The sequence below is a fragment of the Nymphalis io genome, chromosome 29 (genome assembly GCF_905147045.1).
Source record: "Nymphalis io chromosome 29, ilAglIoxx1.1, whole genome shotgun sequence".
In the NCBI taxonomy this organism is placed as follows: Eukaryota; Metazoa; Arthropoda; class Insecta; order Lepidoptera; family Nymphalidae; genus Nymphalis; species Nymphalis io.
Window position 1 is genome coordinate 2,242,866 of NC_065916.1, and position 18,090 is coordinate 2,260,955.

Genomic DNA, 18,090 nt, shown 5'->3' on the forward strand with positions numbered 1-18,090 from the left:
TTCTTTCGAATGTCAAATCAATAATGACAGAAAGAGATAAATCGGTGTTTCACATTCCCTACTTCGTACAACTCTGTGATACTGCCGAACCGGCTTTCGGCGGCATCTTTTTGGGACCGATATGACAGAACCCTTCAAGAAATAGCCTACTCATTTCCTAAAGGACGTCAACGCACTTGCAGGTCTCCATGGGTGGTGGTTACTTTCCATCAGGTAATAGCTTTTCGTTTGCACCCTCTTACATATTAAAAAAATAAGCAATCGGTAAGCTACGTTTATAATTACGACCACATTTAATAGTTTTAGATTATCTAATCTGTCATCTGTCAAATGACAGTTTTATTTTTTTATTTTCAACAGGCAAAGGCACCACGGTAAGTTCAGTTGATATAATCTATCTGGACTAAATGATAGATAAAAAGAAAAACGATTTAGAGAAATCCACGCAGCGTTTCTCAAGTCGTAAACCCTTGTTCAGTTAACAGTTTTGTTTGTTTTGAACTTTTATTATTTAGCTTCGAAATCGAGTCGAACGTGATTAGAGATAACACTGAAATGGCTGTTATTTACTTCAACATATGTATAATGGTATATAAAAATACATTAAATTCAAGCGTCTGTCTGTGATAAAGAAGCCATTTTTCTATATAACCGTTGCTTCATGATAATTTATATGTATAATTCAGGTAGACTTTATGTACGTTAAAATGACATTAATGAAGGAACTTCGAAATTTACTGGTGGTAGAGCCTTGTGCAAGCTCGTCTGGAAAGGTACCACCCACTCATCAGATATTCTACCGCAAAACAGCAGTACTTGGTATTGTTGTGTTCCGGTTTGAAGGATGAGTGAGCCAGTGTAATTATCGGCAGAAGGGACATAACATCTTAGTTCCCAAGGTTGGTGGCGCATTGATGATGTAAGCGATGGTTAAAATTTCTTACAATGCCAATGTCTATGGGCGTTGGTGACCATTTACCATCAGGAGGCCATATGCTCGTCCGCCTTCCTATTCTATAAAAAATGGGTTTTGCTACTTTATATATAAGATAAGTATATAAGTGGAATATTTAAATTATGTTTTGTGGTATTCAACAGATTAAAAAGAGATTGAAAAATATTTCATTTAACGGATGTCTTGAGCACTTACCACAACACTGTTAAATGAATAATATTTATATTCTCTTTACCGGTTGGCGTGGTTGGTGGATGCTTGCCTTTCATACCGAAGGCTGTGGGTTCGATTCCCACCCAGGACAGATATTTGTGTGCATGAACATGTCTGTTTGTCTTGAGTCTGGGTGTGACTGCTTCGAGAGTCGAAGCGTGATGTTGCATGGACCACCAGTTCTTGCTCGCAAGCATTTTAGAAAGGGCTAGGTTTTAGAATATAAGTAAAGCCTATGTCATTTATTGGAGTTCTTTTTTTTTTTTATATGTCCGGGATGGCAAATGACTCTACTCCACCTGGTGGTAAGTGGTAGTAGAGTCCAAACGCGACGACGGCCAGTACAGTCGGGAAGAATGTTCTGTACTAGCCGTCACCGCCTTGCCGGCCCGCAAGATGCCTCTTTACGCCTCGTTTGAAGGAACCCGGGTTGTAAGAGGAGGGGAACACGTGAGCTGGTAAGGAATTCCATTTTTTGGGGGTGCGACAAAGAAAGGAGTTGCCAAATTTCTTTGTGCGCGATGGAATTGATGTCACAATTAGGCGGTGACATCGAGAACCAGTTCGCGTGAACTTAAGAAGGAAGGGGGAAGCAGGAATTAGAGAGAATAATTCCTCAGAGCACTCGCCGTGATACAGTCGATAGAAAGCGCTCAGTGCTGCTATCTCGCGACGCAATTGTAAAGGTTCGAGGGTGTTAGTGATCTTTACGTCGCCAATAATGCGTACTGCACGTCGCTGCAACCGGTCCAAGGCCTCCAGTAGGTACTTAGCGGAGCCATCCCAAAGGTGCGAGCAATATTCAACGCAAGACCGTACCTGTGTTTTGTATAACAGACACAGTTGTTGTGGCGTGAAAAAACGCCGCACCTTGTTCAGAACTCCGAGTTTCCGTGAAGCTGTTTTTCTAATAGCCTCGATGTAATCCCTTGGACTAAGGTCGCAGCGAACGTCCATCCCCAGCATGGCGATTTTGCTTTGTATCATCAGCGGTGTGCATATCACAGAGGGAGGGATGAGGGTAAAATGGTGACTTTTTTGCTGTGAGAGCGCATACCTGTGTTTTCTTGGCATTAAACTCAACAAGATTATCAGAACCCCATTTGGCGATGAGCTCTAACGTCCTATCGAGTTCAATGACAACATTCTCCCGCCTCTCCTCAGTTTCCGCCCGCCCAGCCACTGCGCGTCCGTGGTATCCACCATGCACTGTACTATCATCTGCATAGCAATGTATGTTCCCAAGGGAGAGCATATCATTGATATGCAAAAGAAAGAGTGTGGGAGATAGCACAGATCCCCAGCATTCACTACATAGAATTGAGAAGCGCAACCATCTACTAAAACATGAAGGCTACGCTTGTGTAGGAAGCTGGCAATTCAGGTGCATAGCTGAGCAGGCAGACCATATGCCGGTAGCTTGGAGAGAAGACTTCTGTGCCAGACCCTGTCAAAAGCCTTAGAGATATCGAGGCTGACAGCCAACGATTCTCCATGCTTGTCGATAGCTTCACCCCAGAGGTGTGTTACGTACGCTAGAAGATCACCTGTGGACCGTTTTGGTCGAAACCCGTACTGACGATCATTAATTAGACAGTGATCTTCTAGGTAATGGATCAGTTGGTTGTTTAGAATCCGTTCCATCACCTTACAAAGTACTGAGGTGATAGCTATTGGCTGATAATTTACCGGGTCAGACCGATCCCCTTTTTTGGGAACCGCTTGCACATTAGCTCTTCTCCAAGCCCCCGGCACACATCCCGAAGAAAGAGAAAGTTGGAACAGGCGCGTTAACACAGGAGACAGCTCCGCCGCGCACTTCTTCAGCACAATGGCTGGTATTCCATCAGGACCGCTAGCTTTCCGTATATCAAGTGATTGCAGCTCCGCACGCACATCACGTTGCCTGATTCAAGCACGTTCAAGCTTGCTTCATATAAAATTTTATCAAAAACTGTTCATTGGCTTAGCCGTACAAGCTTAACGGAGTTATTTTCGCATTTATCGCAGAATATAAGTATTGATAGTTTCTACCCGCGGCTTCGCTTGTGATTGTTATTTGCTAGTTAAAAGCCTATAACCGTCTTTAGGGTCCAAGCTTGCGGAGTACCTTTAATCAAAATCGGTTCAGTGTTAATCGAAAGCATAACAGGCAGACCGAGTGACTATTAAAATATATAATATTAGTAATATTTCTCAAGAAACGATATTAACGCGTCCAAAAATATTAAATCTTTATATATAATGTAAGTTTATTTACATTGTTTTCATTTAATTATCTTTTGTAAATTATTTATGTATTAATGAGCGTTATATTCATGTAGCGTTTGATTTTAAAATATATGAAAACTGTGAGTGAACTAAAATTGTGTGCGTATTTAAAGAATTTTGTGACAAGTGTATTTTGTGTTATTTATGTTAATTTTTTTATACAACTTAGTATTCGCCTCCGTGTTAATGTCAGGTGTTATGTATAAAAAAGGCAGCCTATCCTTCCTTGAGTTGCAGGCTTCACAGACAAACGCACAGAAATACAGACTCGCATTTATTATATTAATGTAGAATTATATATCAGTGACCTTTCGAAACGATCGCATGGCTATTTCCTTATCATCTTGAATAATAAATAAATTATGATTATGGATTCGTGAAAAAATGACGTTTCGTATGACAACAGCATTTCCAGTAGAAATTTGGAAGTAAAACTAAAGTGTATATAAGTAGTTAAGTGTAATTGTGTTGTGTTGTATATAGAGATATATTAATCGAGAACTGTTCGTGGTGTACAATACAGCAGAGCTGTAGCGAATCGTATGGAATATGTCAATCTAAGGTTTGTTTATCTTTACTCCGTCGATTAGAATAGGGTACAGCTTAGCTTATGACATTTGTCATTCGCTGCTATTGGTTTAATTTCGTGTCATTTGACAGAGTCGACTACACATAAACATTAATAGGTTGTATTTATAAAATAATAATGAACGACAAAGAAATGCGCAATGAGTCGATTAGAAGTAGACAGTAGTACAGTAACAGCCTGTTAATGTCCCACTGCTGGGCTAAGGCCTCCTCTCCTTTTTGAGGAGAAGGTTTGGAGCTTATTCCACCACGCTGCTCCAATGCGGGTTCGTAGAATACACATGTGGCAGAATTTCAATGCAATTACGACGAATTACGAATTAGACGAATTATAAACACAAAATAAGCACATGAAAATTCAGTGGTGCTTGCCCGGGTTTGAACCCACGATCATCGGTTAAGATTCACGCGTTCTAACCACTAAGCCGTCTCTAGGATTAGAAGTGATAAGTTTTCAATTCTTGCTTATGAATTTTTTTCGCTTTCACGTCATAATTATTAAAGTAATCATCATGATTTTTTGCATACGCGCTATCAGGGGCACACAAAATGGCTTCCCGTATCTAACAGCTCAAAGCAACTATTACAAAAAGACGAAGCCGCGGGCGAAAATCAGTAATCAATAAAAAAGCTTTTACGTTTTGTTGTGAATAATAAAGTAAATTAAAAACAATTATAATTGATTAATTTAATTTTAGAATTAAAAAGGTTTAAGTATTTTAATGAATAACATATTTTTATCAATTCTTATTTTTATAATTTAATTTGTGATCAAAATTAAAACACATTAAAGATAATATACACATAATGTACGGACAACACGTGGAGATACAAATATAAAAGAATCTTTATTTTTGCTGACCCTACTTTAATTTTCACGCTGTCCGAACTATATATAAATTTAAAAAAAAAATATTTATATGCATACAACATTGGGTTACAGATGATACAAAATATTAAGTGCAATGTTTTACCAATTTCAGGGCGTGCAATTAAATAATACAACAATATAAAAGAAAAAACATTGAATTATAAACATATGGCCTTTATTTAATAACTATGATACTTAAGATAAATATTAAATGTCAAATATTGATTAACTACACCATAAAAGAGTTAACGTTATCTTATATTAAAGCCGAGATGGCCTAGTGGTAAGAACGCGTGAATCTTAACCGATGATCGTGGGTTCAAGCCCACTGAATTTTCATGAGCTTAATATGTGATTATAATTCATCTCATGCTTTACGGTGAATGAAAACATCGTGAGGATACAGGTTGTATGTGTCTAATTTCACTGAAATGATGTCACCGACCCGCATTGAAGCAGCGTGGTGGAATATAGCTTCTCATCAAAAAGGGAGACGAGGCTTCATCCCAGCAGTAAGACATTCACAGGCTGTTAACAATAAATTACCGAAATATTGAATTCAAGCGAAGCCATGTCGTGTAAATAGTATGTATATAAAAGCATACATAAATGTTAATCACTCGAAGTTTTATGAAACATTTTACTTAGGTGAAATAAACCACTTAACCCCCACTCCCGTTATGATGACGTTTTCCTAAACACCGAAGTTGCATTAAGAGACGATTCCGAGAGCCCTGATGAGTAATTCGATATTATTTTATAGTGAACACAAATAATAACGAGCCGATATGGCCCAGTGGTTAGAACGCGATCGTAAATGATGATTGCGGGTTCAAATACCAATGAATTTTAATATATTTAATTTCTGTTTATAATAATAATAATATCCTAAGGCATTATTCACACACGGACATCTGATCCCAAATTAAGCAGAGCTCGTACGGAACCAGAGGCCTGCTTGTGTCTGAATTTCACTGAAACCTGCATAGAGGAAGCCTGCATGTGTCTGAATTTCACTGAAATTCTGCCACATGTGTATTCCATCAACCCGCATTAGAGCAGCGTGATGGAATACGCTCCAAATCTTCTCCTCAAAAAGAGAGAGGAGGCCTTAGCCCAGCAGTGGGACATTAACAGGCTATTACTGTACTTAACCAATAGCAGTAGCATAGATAAACAAACCTGATTCATATATTCCGTATGTCAAAGTGCTTTCATTATTATAAGCAAAAATGAGAGAGAGTTTGTTCCTCCCGACTGGCCTTGGCCAGGCTGGGTACGGGCCTCGGGGTTGCCCCCTTTACCCGAGTTATTCCTCACCGACAGACCAGACCTTTCGTTCCTTTAATTTTTGGCCCGAAGGGCCAGGGTTTCAATGACCCAGTGGCTGTTGTCATAGTTGGTATATAGTTTGTCTTCTCGTGATTGTCGTCCTTACATTCGTGGTCCTGATCGTCGCTGCCATCGATGCCTGCGCAAGGGCAAGGGCTTGACAGGCGATAGCAGGAGTTCCCGAGGTAGAGGACGCCCCTCAGGTGGTCGAGCATGCAGTGGTGCAATGCCGTGGAAGTGCCCGCACAAACTTTGTCCGCTCTTCCGAACATTGTGTGCCCGAGATGGTGTCCTGGTGTCTGGATGTTTGACGTCGTTTCTGACGTACCTCGGGGCTTCTACTATCATTCGCAGGCTTTCAACTAGCAATAATTGCAGCTCGGATTAACCTCATTGGTTACGATATAGCCTCTGCGCAAAGTTAAATAAAAATATTATTATACACAGATAGTTTTTGTTAATTGATAATAGATGGCGTTGGTAGTAAGCTAAATCGTGTTATAATTTGTTATATTGAATTACAAAGAATAAAGATTATTATTCCAATATTCTACAAGCTGCCTCGTTGGTCTAGTGGCTTGATGTAAGGCCGCAGACCCGGAGGTCCTAGGTTCAATTCCCAATAAAAAGTTATTGGGTTTTTCTGTCAGAAAATTCTCAGTAGCAGCCCGGAGTCTGGAAGTCAGAAGTGTATATACTCCCGTGCCTCGGAAAGCACGTAAAGCCGTTGGTCCTGCGCCTAAACTCTTTCCGGTTTATTGCCGTTCCATCGGATTATGAGAATTAGGGAATAGAGAGTGCACCTGTGTTTGCGCACACACTTGTGCACTATAATATCTCCTGCGTAGTTGGCTAATCGCTCATGAGATTGGCTGCCGTGGCCGAAATCGGTCTGGAGGACATTATGAGGTGGAGACAGCAGTTCTTGATTATAGAGACTCACGTACCCGTTGACTAAGCTAAAAGTGTTTTATGGTTCTCCTTAAAATTAAATCTAAAACATCTGCATTACACTTATGTAATTTATGAATTTCTTTTACGATAACATTATTGACACTAACTAAATAAATCATCTGTGATAAAAATTACAGTTCAAAAGTGAATAATAAAAGTGTTTTGAACAAAAAACAGAATAACAATTAAAAAAATTCAAGGAATCGTTGTTTAAAAATCTAATTTAACAGTACATGTGGTTATAACGCATCAGCAACGCGAAATTTTACTGGTGGTAGAGCTTTGTGCAAGCTCGTCTGGGTAGGTACCACCCACTCATCATCATATTCTACCGCAAAACAGCAGTACTTGTTATTGTTGTGTTCCGGTTTGAAGGATGAGTGAGCCAGTGTAATTACAGGCACAAGGGACATAAAATCTTAGTTCCCAAGGTTGGTGGCGCATTGGCTATGTAAGCGATGGTTGACATTTCTTACAATGCCAATGTCTAAGGGCGTTTGGTGACCACTTACCATCAGGTGGCCCATATGCTCGTCCGCCTTCCAAATTATTCTATAAAAAAAAAAGAAATACAAGGAGCTTAAAACCTTTTTGCCGCGACGTTGCTTCCGACGCATCGCTTCACTTGTCTAGCGGTAGTACCGCTTTCCCCAGCGCTCATCGTCCAACATAAGTACTTATATTACTTTTTCTGTTAGCACCTAATAGTACCTATTAAAATCAATAACGGCTATTTACAAGCTTAAAACGATGTCCACAAGAAGTTGCGCTGGCTGCTTGAACATTATTAAGATTAACGATTGCTTAGAATGTTATAAAAGTCACAAAAATTATGATCTACTTTGTGCCAATGTAACCGAAAGGCGCCTAAGAGCTCTGAGTGCGGAGCAGAGAAGCACTTGGAAATATCCAGACTGCATTAACAAACTTCCCAAATGCATTAATTCTAACACACCCTTGCGCCCTCTCTTTGAAAGCACGTCATCACAACGTTCACCCTTACCAAGCAGTCTAAATGTTACAGTACGTAACAAGTGTGGTTCTCTGAGTCAATCTCAAGAAGCATAAATGAATGAGGCTTGTATAAACCTTTTCAGAAGCGATATCACTGAATTAATAAGACATTAAATTAAAAACGCCGTTAAGGAGGCTATTTCAGATCAATTAGTAAAAATGAACGATCTTATTTCTAGCTTCCAGCAATCAATGACTTTTATAAGTGAACAGTTTGAAACCATAAAAGAATCGTTAGAAGAAAAAACCATAAAAATACAAAAACTGGAAAAAAATAATAGTAATTTGCAGGCGTCGCTCACAGATCACTTCAATTCTATTACCAAAACGTGCGTGGTCTGCGAACGAAAACTCGTAATTTCCTTCATAATATATGTACATTTAATTACGATGTTATTGTGCTCTCGGAAACTTGGCTCAGCAGTGATGTTTACGACTCTGAACTCTTCGATAACAGGTACGACGTATTTCGACGTGACCGCGAAACTAGTTACTATAATACACAAAAAAGAGGTGGCGGTGTCCTTATCGCGGTTTTAAAACACTTAAAGTGCAAAAGGTTGCCACAATATGAAAGTTCTTGTGGAGACCTGTGTAAGAAACACAAATGGTGCTGTTGAACGATTAAATATTTGCGTCGTTTATATACCACTACCATTTAAAACTGACATATTTGAGCCGTTTTCCACAAAAGCCCAACAGGCTATGGAGTCAAGCAATCACACACGCATAATAGGTGACTTTAACCTAAGTAACATTACTTGGTCCATGGATGCATACGCCCCCGCTGAATCAAACCAGTCTGAAGTTCAGTTTTGTGCGATTTTATCTCTCTAGCATAATAACATAATCAATAGTAAGGGTAAAATTCTAGACTTAATACTAAGTAATATGTCAATAAATAAACCAGTTCGGTGCTTATCGCCATTGATATTAGAGGACTCCTTACATCCCTCTCATCATCCCTCAATTATTAAAAGAAATAATAACGACAAGTATACCAATAAAAAAGAATTATAACACAAAATATCCTCCCTGGTACTCCAAAAACCTTATACAGCTTCTTAAGGAAAAATATAAATTTCACCAAAAAAATATAAAAAATTCAACAATCCTTTGGACTGCCTGCATTTCGAAAAACTACGCGACGATTGCCACAAACTATCGATAGATATTTCCATCACTCAGCTACATAATAAAATAGGCACCCGTCTTATATTTTTCACACTTGACGTCTGACAACCGACCAACCCACATGACATACATCACGTTGTGTGGTGTTGCTATTCTAATAAGTGACGTCGTATACCCGCTTAAATTTATTATCTCTGACATATATATATATATGTCAGAGATAAGCTAATATAATAATATAATTAATATTATATTAGCTTATCTCTGATTATATTATTATATAATAATATAATTAAATATATATATATATATATATATATATATATATATATATTTAATGGTAAAGTTTCCAAAATAAATTTTATGTATTATGTAGAGTAATTGTTTTACATAAAACAGGTAGGCGGGTTTGCAAATGGGTCTCCTGATCACCACTAGCTAGAGAATGGGTTTTTGGCAACTGGTGTGGTATAACTTATCCTGTTTAGTATTCGTTGATCGCCGTGGTTGAAATATATTAGAAGTTTGAAATGAAGTATATATAGCAAATAATTAGAGTTTTTTTGCAATCGATAGTTTACTAAGAACATCGATCGTAAAATTTATAAGTACGCTCCAGCATATAACCGCGGTGCATTAACACATAACATATTTTAAAGTGTAAAAAAATTGAATGCCACCAATATATAAAAGGCAAATAGCATTAATTTGATATATTTCCTTATATATATATCTAAAGCAAGTTTTAATGTTTCATGTAATATTTAAAGCTGTGTGTGTGCTCGTGTAGCTTGAAGCTCAATTATTCTGATCGACTGCGCGACTGTCGGACATCGAATGGTATGTTGGTTTGTTTATTAGTACCACCAGGTTTCTGACTCTGGGAAGTCAATTTCGCTTTGGAACGAGGTAATTCTATAGCAACTAAGATTCTTGCCGGTTCTGTGGCAGCTTTCAAATTCAATATCTTATATATCGACAAAACAAAAGTACTTAAAGGAGCTCATTTGAATATACATATAAATATTATTCAAAATAAAATATATTGAAAGTAAATACATATTACTTAATAATATATTATATACGTATATAATAAATGGTGACGAGTTAGATTTGATAATAATAATATTGAAGCGGGTCGTAGCTTAACCACCAATTAAAAACTCCGGCAGACTTTAAGAGTTATTTATTGTGACAAGTCAACAATGTTTACATTAGAGCGTACAGTAAAAATAGTTGAAATAATTAATTTATTAAAAATAAACAACAACAACAGCGCTTATATAGGCATTCCCCTCTCACGATGACCACCACGCGTGCTTGCCACTTTTGGGACCTCGTCCTAGGCGAAAACAAAAGCGATGCATGCGGCCATCTTGCTGGGGGTGTTGTCAAGCGTGTGACGACATACATCAGACCACTGCATCAGGTGATGTTTGTGCTGCGTTTAGACGCATTGTGCACTCGCCACAATATATAATAATATACATGTTGATATTCTACATACTAATATTATGGGAATGTTACTCTATCTATTTGTTATGTTTTCACGACAACTGAACCGATTTTGATAAGATTTTTTACGACGTCCATCAGCTTTAACCCCAAATAGACATAGGATGCTTTGCATACCTAATACCTCCCTCCATTAACAGAAACAGTGCAAGATAAATAATAATAAGATTTTATTTATTTAACATACTTATGTAATTAAATTAGAATAAATAAGTAATAACTGAGTTTCTTGTTGTTCCATGTATAATCTACATTCCGTTTCGATTTACATTTTTAATATCGTGATACGATGATTCAAACAAAGGAATATTTTTTCTTCTAAATTATTGAATATATTTTAGATAGGCAGACTAGCAAGGTACCTGATGGTAAGTCACCACCAATGGATATTGCGCTACCAACCTTGGGAATTTAGGTGTAATCCGTTTGCCTGTTACAATGACTGACTCACCCTTCAAATCGTAATACTAACTATAGTTATAAATGACATAAAAAAAACAACATGCCAAGCTTTTTCACAAATATGACTATTATATCCTATTAAGTACATTAAATGCAATAACATATAATTATATATGTATTAAATCAAAATATTTTAATTTGCCGTGATGTCTTAGTGACAAGGCGCGATTCATCAATCATGAGATTGCGGGTTCGAAGTTAAGCACGATTTGTAATGTTTTGAAAATATGTTTGATCTTAATTTATTATATACTGACTCGTTGATCTAGTGGCTAGATGTAAGGCCGCAGACCCGGAGGTCCTGGGTTCAAAAATCGGGCCAATAAAAAGTTATTGGGTGTTTTTCCGTCGAAAATATTAATAAAAAATCGATTAACAATTAGCTTTAACAAACTTTTACAGGAAGGATCGTTTCCAGACTCACTCAAAATAGCTAAAGTTACACCTATTTACAAATCGGGAACAAGAACAGACCCCGGAGATTATAGGCCAACAATGTGTTATTAATTAATGAGCATAAAACAATTTTATAATTACAGCACCTGCACTTTCATACGTAAAATAATAAACATGTCCATACCGAACTACAATTTAATAGCAGCAATAAATATGGGCGCCCCCGCACTCGACGCGCGAGTCTCATTGTTTTGTCTAAAACTCGTACCAAGTTCGGTCAAACCGCAATAACATATGACGGTGCGCGTCTTTATAACAAGATACCCTCAGACATTAAAAATATTGACTCGTTCGATATATTCAAAAAGCGACCGTCTCATTATATTATTACAAAAATACCTGTTTGAGTATGTAGAATGGAATAAGACTGGTTTAAAAATCGTGGTGATTTTTTGTGTGTTATTTCAAATTGTGTTTGATGATTTGTGTGTTATTTTCTCCATTGAAAAATGTAAGTACGACAACGAATGTCTGTTAATTGCTTGTATTTTTTCTTAAATTGTGTTCTCATGTAAGTGATGTAATTGTCTTTATTGGAATTAATAATCTTTAAACCTAAATTCTCAATAGCAGCCCGGAGTCTTGAAGTTGGTAGCGCGTATACTCACGTGGTCAAAACATACGAATAGAAAAGTCGTAGACAAGTTGACAATCATTCAAAGTGATAGAATGGAATGTAATCGTTTTTACAATGTTGATCGCTAACTCCATATAAATGCTAGCCAAGTTACAGTATTGACAAGCGCTGACGAAACGTTGTCGAAGTTTTTGAACGATAACTAAGCGATCTCGGAGACTCAAAGAGTTTACGCTAAAAAATGGCGTCTTATATGACGACCGAGAAGTGTTTTGTTTATTAAAAATAATTTTGGATTAATATTATCTTTTAAAATGCATACTTTAAATATATTGTGGTGCGCTCATAACGAAGAAGTGTGAGACATTAATCGTCAGTGCATGGAGACAATAAGCGAAATGCAACTTAGACAAATTAACTTTTGAAGCCCTTTGCATGAACACAAGACTTTGTTAAAAGGAACAAAAGAGATTCCCCTAAAAGTTAAGGTAAGTGCTAAATAATATGATTGATAATTTATTTATTTATTAAGTACCACCAGTACCACTTACACATGTAATAATAAAAACACATTCAGACTTAACACAAAGTGCGCGACTCTTCAAGACGGCCACAACATGTTTTTTAACAACATACAATATACATATCTATATATTATAACAAAACAATTATTTTACACCACTAAAATACTAAAAACTGCTGAATACATTTCTATAATATAGTATTAGCTATTTTTTTGTTTCTTACCGTAACAGCCTGTGAATGTCCCACTGCTGGGCTAAAGGCCTCCTCTCCTCTTTTTGAGGAGAAGGTTTGGAGCTTATTCCACCACGCTGCTCCAATGCGGGTTGGTAGAATTCACATGTGGCATAACTTCAGTGAAATTAGACACATGCAGGTTTCCTCACGATGTTTTCCTTCACCGTAAAGCACGAGATGAATTATAATCACAAATTAAGCACATGAAAATTCAGTGGTGCTTGCCCGGGTTTGAACCCACGATCATCGGTTAAGATTCACGCGTTCTTACCACTGGGCCATCTCGGCTTTTTTGTTTCTTATCTATCATAAATTTCATTTTCTAAATGTTTGTGGTTTTGTAGGTTTGTGATAGTAATCCTTTAATTTTAAATGTAAACGCATTAATGATTCACATATATGGTTTTCTAGTAGAGTTGAATTATATATGCGTGAAATTCATCAAAATAATGAGCAAGTATGGCTATTAGGTAGGTATTTATAATAGTAAAAATATCTAATCTAAGGAGTTTACTTGTGACTAACTACATTTTAAACTAATTTTTCAGTTGACTCTGGATATCTGCAACGCCCTTGGCTTCTGACACCTATCCTCAATGCAGTTCAAGGTTCTAGGGAAGACCGATACACTCAAATGCATATGCAAGCCCGTAACTGTATTAAGCGCTGTTTTGGATTACTAAGCACGGTGGAGATGTTTGCTTAGAGACAGGGTTCTGCACTATCATCCTCATGTAGCTAGCAACATTACAATGACATGTTGTGTGTTACATAATATAGCTTTGCAAGCTGGCTTGCCACCACCACAACCACTTCCTGCTGAACATGATAATGGGGATGATATAATCAAGCAAGATCCCAAAATTACTGTTTCTGTAGGTAGCCAAAGTGAAGTAATCCAAGGAAGAGCCATGCTGAGTTGTTTATTGAATAGGATATAGTAAAATTATTTTAAGCTTTAATAAGATTTTATTTGACATTACCTAATTATAAATTGAACTTTTTATGTACTCTATATTTAATTTATCTTATGTAAATAATAATAATAAGATATTGATTGTATTTTGAACAGGTCCAATTAATTGTATTTTGAATGTAATATTAAATAAATAATAAAACAGATTTATTATTGCAACCAAATTTATTATTATTTTTATTAAAACACTAACATTTATAATTTGGTACCACCAAGAACCACCGTAGGTAAGAACGAAGATAAAAAAATGACGAAGGTGAAATAGTGTACATTAAACATATTGTACACTGGTTCTTATATTAGATAGGCGGACTGTTACATTATATATGAAGCTAACTGTACATAAATATTGCTTTTAGTTCTTACATTTAAAGTCTAAATTAAAATAGGGTTTGTTTAATACTACAACAAAAAGATCAATTATACTAATTAAAAGAAATGAAATGATAAAGTAAAAAAATAAATAAAAAAAAGTGATATTGTAGGCAATTTGAAATGTTCATAGCCCACAGCTGAGACCGCTATTACTGCATTAAACATTTTATGGAATAATATCTGTTGAAGGTGGTGATGATGGTCACGACTATGGTAAAATTTCTATCAATTTGTCAACAGTATTAGCTAAACGACTTAAAATTTGATTATGGTTTTCTTTTATTTCAATTCTTTCTTGATTCCAAGCGTAGCCTTTCCAGGTCCCTCTGATGGTTATTTCTTTCCCGGTCTACCTCTAATTGCAGCCGGCGATTCTCAACAGCCACAAACTCGCTTGTAGCTCGTTTGAAGGGTGTTTGAACCCGGCGTGTGCGTGCTCGAAGCAGCCCGCGACGCCGCGGCGGGGATTTGGTGGGCGACGCCGCAGGCGACGGGCTTGCCCGATGTCACCGCCGTAGCGGAGCCCTCCGTTACGTGGTCGCGGTAGTAGACGGCATCGGCGCGGGGTGTAGTGCCGGGCGGTGGCGTTAGCACTGGTGGTGGAGGATGTGGCAGTGAAGAAGAGGCTATAAATGCTGATGTTGTTGCTGAAAATAAATAATTATATGTTAAATTGTTCCCAAATTAATTTGCTTAAGCAACACATTGTATCTTTAAAATAAAAAAGGTACCTTGTATAGAATAAGAAGGAATAAAATCCAACATAATTTCATCTGTAGCAGATATTTGGGACGGACAGACGGTACGTTCAGAATCTCTGGTCGGGGATGGTAGATAGTTTATCTCTGATGGTGGAGCCTGAAAAATATGAAGAAGATTAATGCACTTGTTTATAGAAGAAAATACACTAATTAGCAAAGATCACAAGCAAAAAAATAAACTAGCATAAAAGCCTCTCTCTTTAATTCCAGCTTGACCAATAACAGCAGTCATACCCATTATGCCCAACACCCTCTCTTCTGAAGCAGTGAGAGATTGTCTGCTGCTTGGACCACCACCAGTACCAGAAGCCTCACCACGTATTGCCAAAGCTTTTTTTCTTAGTCTTAGTTTTCCAGTCTGCCTACACCTGGATATTATTTGTTAATTTTTGTCATGAAAATAAGCTTGATAATAATAAAATGAATGAATGATAATAATAGAAAACCATAAAATTATATTTTTACAGTGATTTTTGTTAGAATCTTACTTTTTTCCATTTGTCTCTTGGCTTTACTACTCCTCCACCTGGAGTTTAACAATTTTTCTAATTCCCGCCACAGTCGGTCAGCTTTAATTCGCCCTTGACGCCCTTGCTGGAGCCTCGGTATATCGCTATAACTAGAACAAGTTAAAACTATTTCAGAGAAACAAAGGGTCTATTGATTAAGTAAAGAATCCAACACAATCATTGTATTGCTTTTTTCGTAAGTAGTAATATTAGTTCATGTCGCGTATCACGTCATTGTTTATGTTTCAAACTTTCAAGTGCCAGAATATGATAAATTTTCAAATAAAAAAAGAAGATATTTACGAAATAACTAATAATTTACGTACCTTTCCATGAATTCCAATAAGGCTACAAGCTGTTCTGGGCTTGCTCGAGATTTTATTCCTTTCTATAAAAGTTATCACATCATTTAAGGCATCTTTCATCCTTAATTAGGATAATAACATAAAATTTCCAGTCCCAGTAATGTTTAAATTTACATTCCGCACTGTGATATTGTTATAAACCAATTACAAGAAGAACATATACCCACCCTATTTCATTTACTTACTTTTTTAACACTTAAAACAAATATTCTTCTAACTTCAATTCAAACAACTCGCGCACAAAATACACAACTGCGACTTTGACGTTAGTTTGACGTTTGTAAGAACGCTCACCATAGACTAAAGTGGAGGTTTTTTCTAAGTACATTGTAGAATGAGCGATCGACTCAATCGTGTCAAACTGGCTACCAACTTACCGTTTTCTAAAATCGCTTACGCCGAGGCGTTAACAATTGTAGAAAGAGATTCGATATGAAACGAAAGTAACTTGGCTAGGGCCTCTGAACTTTATCCGGTCATGTCGAATTATTGTCCCATCGGATTATGAGAGTTAGGGAATTGAGAGATCACCTGTGTTGTGCACACACTTAAGCACTATAATATGTCCCGTGCAGTTGGCTAATCTCTCTTGAGATTGGCCGACGCGGCCGAAATCGGTCTGGAGGACTTTAGTATTATATACTGGCCCGTTGGTCTAGTAGCTGGATATAGACCTGACCCTAGATCCCGAAGTCCTGGGTTCAACGCCCAGGTCAGACCGATAAGAACTTATTGGCTTTTTCTGACGAAGGTTTTTAGTAGTATGTATTGCTATATATCACTTACTTATTGCGGGGTGGGGCAGTGGAGCAGTGTTCTCTTAAATCATACATGAGTAGCGCATTTGTACAAATTAGTAAATAATCTTACAGTAACAGCCAGTGGGACATTCACATTCATTCTGGGCTAAGATCTCCGTTTCTCCCTTTTTTGAGGAGAAGGTTTAGAGCTTATTGCACCACGCTGCTCCAGTGCGGGTCGGTGGAATAAACATGTGGCAGAATTTCAGTGAAATTAGACACATGCAGGTTTTCTCACGATGTTTTCCTTCACCGTAAAGCACGAGATGAATTATAATCACAAATTAAGCACATGAAAATTCAGTGGTGCTTGCCCGGGTTTGAACCCGCGATCATCGGGTAAGATTCACGCGTTCTTACCACTGGGCCATCTGCGGTTATTTCTTTTTAAATATTTACATTAGTAAATAATCTTCTCCTTTAGTAATCTGTACGGTATAATGTCAGATGTTTTAAGCTTTGTAAATAATGTATATATTTTTTTCTTAATAAATATTATAGCTATAAGGATTTTGTGTCGCTTATTACCTATTTTTTATTTACTTTGCGGTAGGGCTTCGTGCAAGTTGCTCTGGGTCCATCATTCATCACAAAAAATAAAACATGTGTTGGAAATGAAACGTGTCCAAAAGGGCACTTATTCCAAAAAGGGATCTCTTTAAGCTATCCCAAAAATCTCTAATACCTTCAGCAGAAGCCAAGCTTATATGCAAAATACGCTTTTTTATTTAACGCAGTAACATTCCTTGGTGGTACGGCTTTGAGCAGGTTCGTCTGGGTAAGTAGAACCAACAGCAATACCTAGTTACCAGAGCTCGTATTATGGAAACCAGACAACTGATATACTACATATACTACTTTTCTTTTGTAAATACATACTTATATAGATAATTACACCCACACTCAGGACAAACAGACATGTTTATACACCTAAATGTCTGTCCTGGGTGGGAATCGAACCCACGACCTGCGGTGTGAAAGGCAAACCTATATCTACCAACCACGCCAACCGGCTCGTCAAACTTCCACGATGTATTCTACCAAGAAAACGTTAAAATTTAATGTTTTTTTTAATTGGCTTGTTATATCTATATAATATAATCTCAGTATAAACTATGGCACTTTTTTCTCTTTCATTCTACTTAATAATATTTTTCTTCTCCCTCATCCAAATAAACCAAAGCAAAATTTCTTAAACGTAAT

At 37.1% G+C, this 18,090-nt stretch overlaps 1 pseudogene; it reads right to left on the reverse strand.

The window, feature by feature from the left end:
• Nucleotides 1–6,582: 6,582 nt before the first annotated feature.
• LOC126779800 (U4 spliceosomal RNA) lies at nt 6,583–6,653 on the reverse strand (annotated as a pseudogene).
• Between the last annotated feature and the right edge of the window lie 11,437 nt (nt 6,654–18,090).